Source organism: Entelurus aequoreus, linkage group LG15 (assembly GCF_033978785.1).
Source record: "Entelurus aequoreus isolate RoL-2023_Sb linkage group LG15, RoL_Eaeq_v1.1, whole genome shotgun sequence".
NCBI classification, from domain to species: Eukaryota; Metazoa; Chordata; class Actinopteri; order Syngnathiformes; family Syngnathidae; genus Entelurus; species Entelurus aequoreus.
In genome coordinates, this window is record NC_084745.1 from 50,479,517 (window position 1) to 50,485,716 (window position 6,200).

The 6,200-nt window shown below is 37.7% G+C and overlaps 1 pseudogene; it reads right to left on the reverse strand.

The window, feature by feature from the left end:
* Positions 1-5,898, reverse strand: part of LOC133630327 (netrin-G1-like) — a 139,202-nt pseudogene extending 133,304 nt beyond the window's left edge.
* Positions 5,899-6,200: the final 302 nt, after the last annotated feature.

Genomic DNA, 6,200 nt, shown 5'->3' on the forward strand with positions numbered 1-6,200 from the left:
AGGGCCATTTTAGGATAGGATAGGATAGGATAGGATAGGATAGGATGGGTCTTTATTGTCATTGCAACAAGTACAAACCCCGTTTCCATATGAGTTGGGAAATTGTGTTAGATGTAAATATAAACGGAATACAATGATTTGCAAATCATTTTCAACCCATATTCAGTTGGATATGCTACAGAGACAACATATTTGATGTTCAAACTCATAAAAAAATGTGTTTTTTGCAAATAATCATTAACTTTAGAATTTGATGCCAGCAACACGTGACAAAGAAGTTGGGAAAGGTGGCAATAAATACTGATAAAGTTGAGGAATGCTCATCAAACACTTATGTGGAACATCCCACAGGTGTGCAGGCTAATTGGGAACAGGTGGGTGCCATGATTGGGTATAAAAGTAGATTCCATGAAATGCTCAGTCATTCACAAACAAGGACGGGGCGAGGGTCACCACTTTGTCAACAAATGCGTGAGCAAATTGTTGAACAGTTTAAGAACAACATTTCTCAACCAGCTATTGCAAGGAATTTAGGGATTTCACCATCTACGCTCCGTAATATCATCAAAGGGTTCAGAGAATCTGGAGAAATCACTGCACGTAAGCAGCTAAGCCCGTGACCTTCCATCCCTCAGGCTGTACTGCATCAACAAGCGACATCAGTGTGTAAAGGATATCACCACATGGGCTCAGGAACACTTCAGAAACCCACTGTCAGCAACTACAGCTGGTCGCTACATCTGTAAGTGCAAGTTAAAACTCTCCTATGCAAGGCGAAAAGCGTTTATCAACAACACCCAGAAACGCCGTCGGTTTTCGCTGGGCCCGAGCTCATCTAAGATGGACTGATGCAAAGTGGAAAAGTGTTCTGTGGTCTGACGAGTCCACATTTCAAATTGTTTTTGGAAACTGTGGACGTCGTGGACCAAAGAGGAAAAGAACCACCCGGATTGTTCTCGGTGCAAAGTGTAAAAGCCAGCATGTGTGAAGGTATGGGGGTGTATTAGTGCCCAAGAAATGGGTAACTTACACATCTGTGAAGGCACCATTAATGCTGAAAGGTACATACAGCAACATATGTCGCCATCCAAGCAACGTTACCTTGGACGCCCCTGCTTATTTCAGCAAGACGATGCCAAGCCACGTGTTACATCAACGTGGCTTCATAGTAAAAGAGTGCGGGTACTAGACTGGCCTGCCTGTAGTCCAGACCTGTCTCCCATTGAAAATGTGTGGTGCAATATGAAGCCTAAAATAGCACAAGGGAGACCCCCGGACTGTTGAACAACTTAAGCTGTACATCAAGCAAGAATGGGAAATAATTCCACCTGAGAAGCTTCAAAAATGTGTCTCCTCAGTTCCCAAACCTTTACTGAGTGTTGTTAAAAGGAAAGGCCATGTAACACAGTGGTAAAAAAAACTTTTTTGCAATGTGTTGCTGCCATTAAATTCTTAGTTAATGATTATTTGCACAAACAAAAGTATCATGAAATATCTTGTCTTTGCAGTCAATTCAATTGAATATGAGTTGAAAAGGGTTTTCAAAACATCTGTTTTTAGTTACCATTTACACAAGGTGCCAACTTCACTGGTTTTGTATAAATGAATTAAAAAGGACAAAAAATTGGGATGGGAGTCGGCGGCCAAAGATTAGGACCTCCTTGGTTTCGGTCCTCAATTGTTGTTGTTGTTGCAGCGTCTCGTTACAGGATGCTGCTCACCAAGCATGTTTGAGCCGGCCTTTGAAGGCAATCAGTGCGTGACTCCTCTAGCCGCGCTCCACTTGCCTCCACCAGCTCCATCTGCCACAATACTCTATCAGTCTTTTTTTTTTTTGTGTGTGTGTGTCATCCTCCACCCTTCCCCGAGCGTGCGAGTCTTGACACATGCACTGCTGTTTGTGCAGGGACAGCACTTTTGACAGGGCGACCGTGGCCGAGCCGCCCCAAAGTTGGAGTGGAGGGGGCCCCTCAGGCGGCCATGAAAGGGGAGGGGGGGGTCGCCACCAAGCTCCGGCTCTCTTTGCGACACAGGAACACCCGATGCATTATTAAAGACCCTTTTTTTTTTCTTTCCTAAAAGACACAACTGTGCAACCGCGGTGACATGCCTGGATACTCAAACACGTCCACTCTCGCTGCACAAGAAGATGCTCGCTGAGGCGGCTCGTGCAGAAATAGACATAAAACGTGCATAAGGCGACACTTAACATTTGTATCTGCCTTTTAAAAAAAATTCCAATTGGAACTGTCACATGACCAGTGCTTTTTAAATAGTGCCTTACTTAATTGTGTTATCTCAGCTCATTTTTTCCAAGTTATTTTTATTTTTTTATTTTTTATTTTTTCAAGTTATTATTATTATCAGGAATGGGATTATTTTATGTTTATTTTATTTTATTGTATTGTATTATTTTTATTTTTTTTAATTAATCAATCCAGCAAAACAATACACAGTAATACCATAATAATGCAATCCAATTCCAAAACCAGACCCGACCCAGCAACATTTAGAAGAGCAATAAACGGAGCAATTGAGAGGGTTTTATGAGTGTAACAATATTATCAGGTTCTCGTATTCTGAAAAATATTATACACCCCCCAGAAAACATAAAGAATGATTGTAAAACACAACTAAAAACAGCCCAAATTAAAGACCTGTGATTATTTTTTACAGTTTTTGTTACCAGACAATGATGTTTTATGATTCATATTCATTATTTTTAAATAAACATTCCACTTTAAAAATGTTCCGAGCAAAACGGGACATAAACATTCTCACAAATTTGAAGGTTTTTTGCTCAAATTTCTCAAAAAAAAAATTCAGTCCTAAACATAAATATCACATTTTTTGTCTTTTTTTTTGACACTTTTGATCAGATAATGGTTTGAATTAGTGAAATAACTTGTGCTATGACATCGTATACTAACATGGACGGTATTTTTTGTATTTAAAAAAGGCCTTTAAATGGTTGAAAACAATATTGGGTATTTTTGTTCACGGCTGAAGTCGTATGAGAGATTTGATATACGAAATCCCACTAAAATTCTTAGGGATTGAAAAGGGTCCCATTCATGAAAGTGTTGAAAAATAAGCCATATTATGCCATTTTTGTCAAAGAAAACTTTGTTTTTTCAATGTTAAACACACAAAATATGCATTATTTTACTACAAAAACATTTAAAAGTGGAATATCTGACGTGAAGTCATTAGAATTTATACATACATTATACAAACAATTTATACATTTATATATACAAATATATATATATATATATATATATATATATATATATATATATATATATATATATATATATATATATATATATATATATATATATATATATATATATATATATATATATATATATATATATATATATATATATATATATATATATATATATATATATATAAACACACACATATATGTATGTATGTATGTAGACATATGTATCTATATATGTATATATATGTAGACATATGTATGTATATATGTAGATACAGTATGTGTGTATATATGTACTGTTTATATAAACATATATACACACATATATAAAGACATATATACAAATATACATACAGTACATATGTCTACAAAATGTTGAAAAATAAGCCAAATTATGCAATTTTTGTCAAAGAAAACTTTGTTTTTTTCATGTTAAACACACAAAATATGCATTATTTTACCACAAAAACCTTTCAAAGTGGAATACCTGACGTGAAGTCATTGGAATTTAAACATATATTATACATACAATTTATGCATGTATATATACAAATATATATATATATATATATATATATATATATATATATATATATATATATATATATATATATATATATATATATATATATATATATATATATATATATATATATATATATATATATATATATATATATAAAAGTATGCATATATGTATGTGTGTATATATATGTATATATGTGTAGACATATGTATGCATATATGTATAACTTCAGACATATGTATGTATATATGTAGACATTTTATCTATATATGTATATATATACATATATATTTATATATATATACATATATGCACATATATATATATATATATATATACACATATATACAAATATACATACATATGTCTACATATGTATACATGTATACACATACATATATGCATATATATATATATATATATATATATATATATATATACATATATATATATATATATATATATATATATATATATATATATATATATATATATATATATATATATATATATATATATACATATATACATACTGTATTTATATATATATATATATATATATATCCAAAATGTTTCATGGAGGACTTAATATTCCGTTTGGCTTCGGGGTATTTTCGAATATCCACTGAGGAACAAGTTGGATCTTGAAAATACATTTTTAAAAATAACATTAAAAAAAAAACCTACCCAACAAAAATGATGGCCAAAATACAGCAAAAAATGTTCTGCAAGGACAAATAATGATGTCGATGAAATAATATCCATCCACCTTCAACGTCCGGGTGCAGGTGCACTGCGTGGTCATATTCCAGACCTCAAACGCATTAAATACGTCCCATTGTAGCTTCAAAGAAACTAAATTATGACTATTAATAAATTAATGTCCATGCAAAGTAGAAAAAACTGTAATTGACCTCCACAAGGGGGCGCATCTGAAGAAATAAACACTTAAAGAGACGTAATAAAGCAGGTTTGGGAGGGACAAGCGGTAGGAAACATGGATGGACGGATGGATAGGAAGGAGGAACTTTACACGCACGCACATGCGCAAAAGGCAAAAAGTTGAAGGAGCAAATCGGACGCACTTACAAGTGTTGAAGTCCAAGGTCCAAGGTCCAAAGGTCCAAGGTCCAAGGTCCCTCCTCGCTCAACAAGTTCAAAACGACCACGGGTGGACCACCGCGCGTTTTAAGACGCGCTCCAGCACGAGCGGCGCGGTGATGAGTGCGCAGTGCGTGGGTCTCAGAGGACTCGCGGTGCGCGCCATTGCGCTTACTGGGCTCGGAGGATCGAAGCTGTCCTGTCACGGGTGGGGGTGGGTGGGGGTGGGAGAAAACTCAAGGCTGATGCAGCACCGCGCGCTCCACGTCCCCGCACGCCAAAGTGTCCATCACAGTCCTCCCCTCCGAGTCGACATACGTATAGGAACTTGCAACAATCCCCCCCACCGCCCCCCCCAAAAAACGCGCCGTCCTCAGCAGCAATCCCCACCGCGTCCGTCGTGCGCGCGTCCCCATTTGAGGCGCAAGCTCCAAGTGAGGCGGATGACGACGACGCGCGCTTCCAGGGGGCGCGAAAGAACGCGCGTTGACGCGCAAGCCGATGCGCACCTATGGGTGGTCTCTCCTCGCCGCCGGCGCGCTTTTTTCTTTTCACCTCCCCCGCACCCAAACGGAAAGGTGCGAGTCACGTGATCACTTCAAAACGCACATTTTTGGAAAGGATTACGCACGACGGAAAGGCGCATACTTTTTTTTTTCTTTCTCTGTTTCACGGGATTTTTTTATTTGTTCACCTGACCGCAGAAAAAATGTGTCACCAAAATGTGACCCAACAGAAATGGCAAATTACTCATCATAGGGACAAGCGGTAGGAAATGGATGGATGGATAGTTGATCATTAAATATGCATTTTCCACAATTTAAATAATGACATTTAAAGTGCATTATGCCCGTTGTCAAGCATGAACGAAAAAAGTTCAACAACACCCAGCCGAGCCCCCCTCACCTTGGTTCTCAGAGCTGGCGCCTTAAATCCTCTTTAAAACGGGGCATGTCAGCCAGAAAAAAAGACAGAAAGAAATACAATCTCAGCCCTCCTGAAATAGTGGGAAAGTTTGCAGAAACGCAGAGCCGCAAAGATGCAAAAGAGTGGAAGTGTGCGTGGAAAGGCAGGACGAGACGGGGAGAGAGAGAGAGAGAGAGAGCGGGGCGGCTGCAGGCGTGCAGACATTGTGATCCTTTGACAGCTCCACTCGCTTTCTTTGCAGACGGCAGCTGCCTGGGAGCCACCACCTTGAACCGCGCCTCTTTTATTCATCAAAGACGTCTCGGCGTGGACGTGTCACGCGTGTGGATAAAACAAGGAATGTGTAACATTTTTTCCTTACCCACCCACCCAATTCTCTCTCTCTCTCTGCAATACCAACCATAGATATTTATA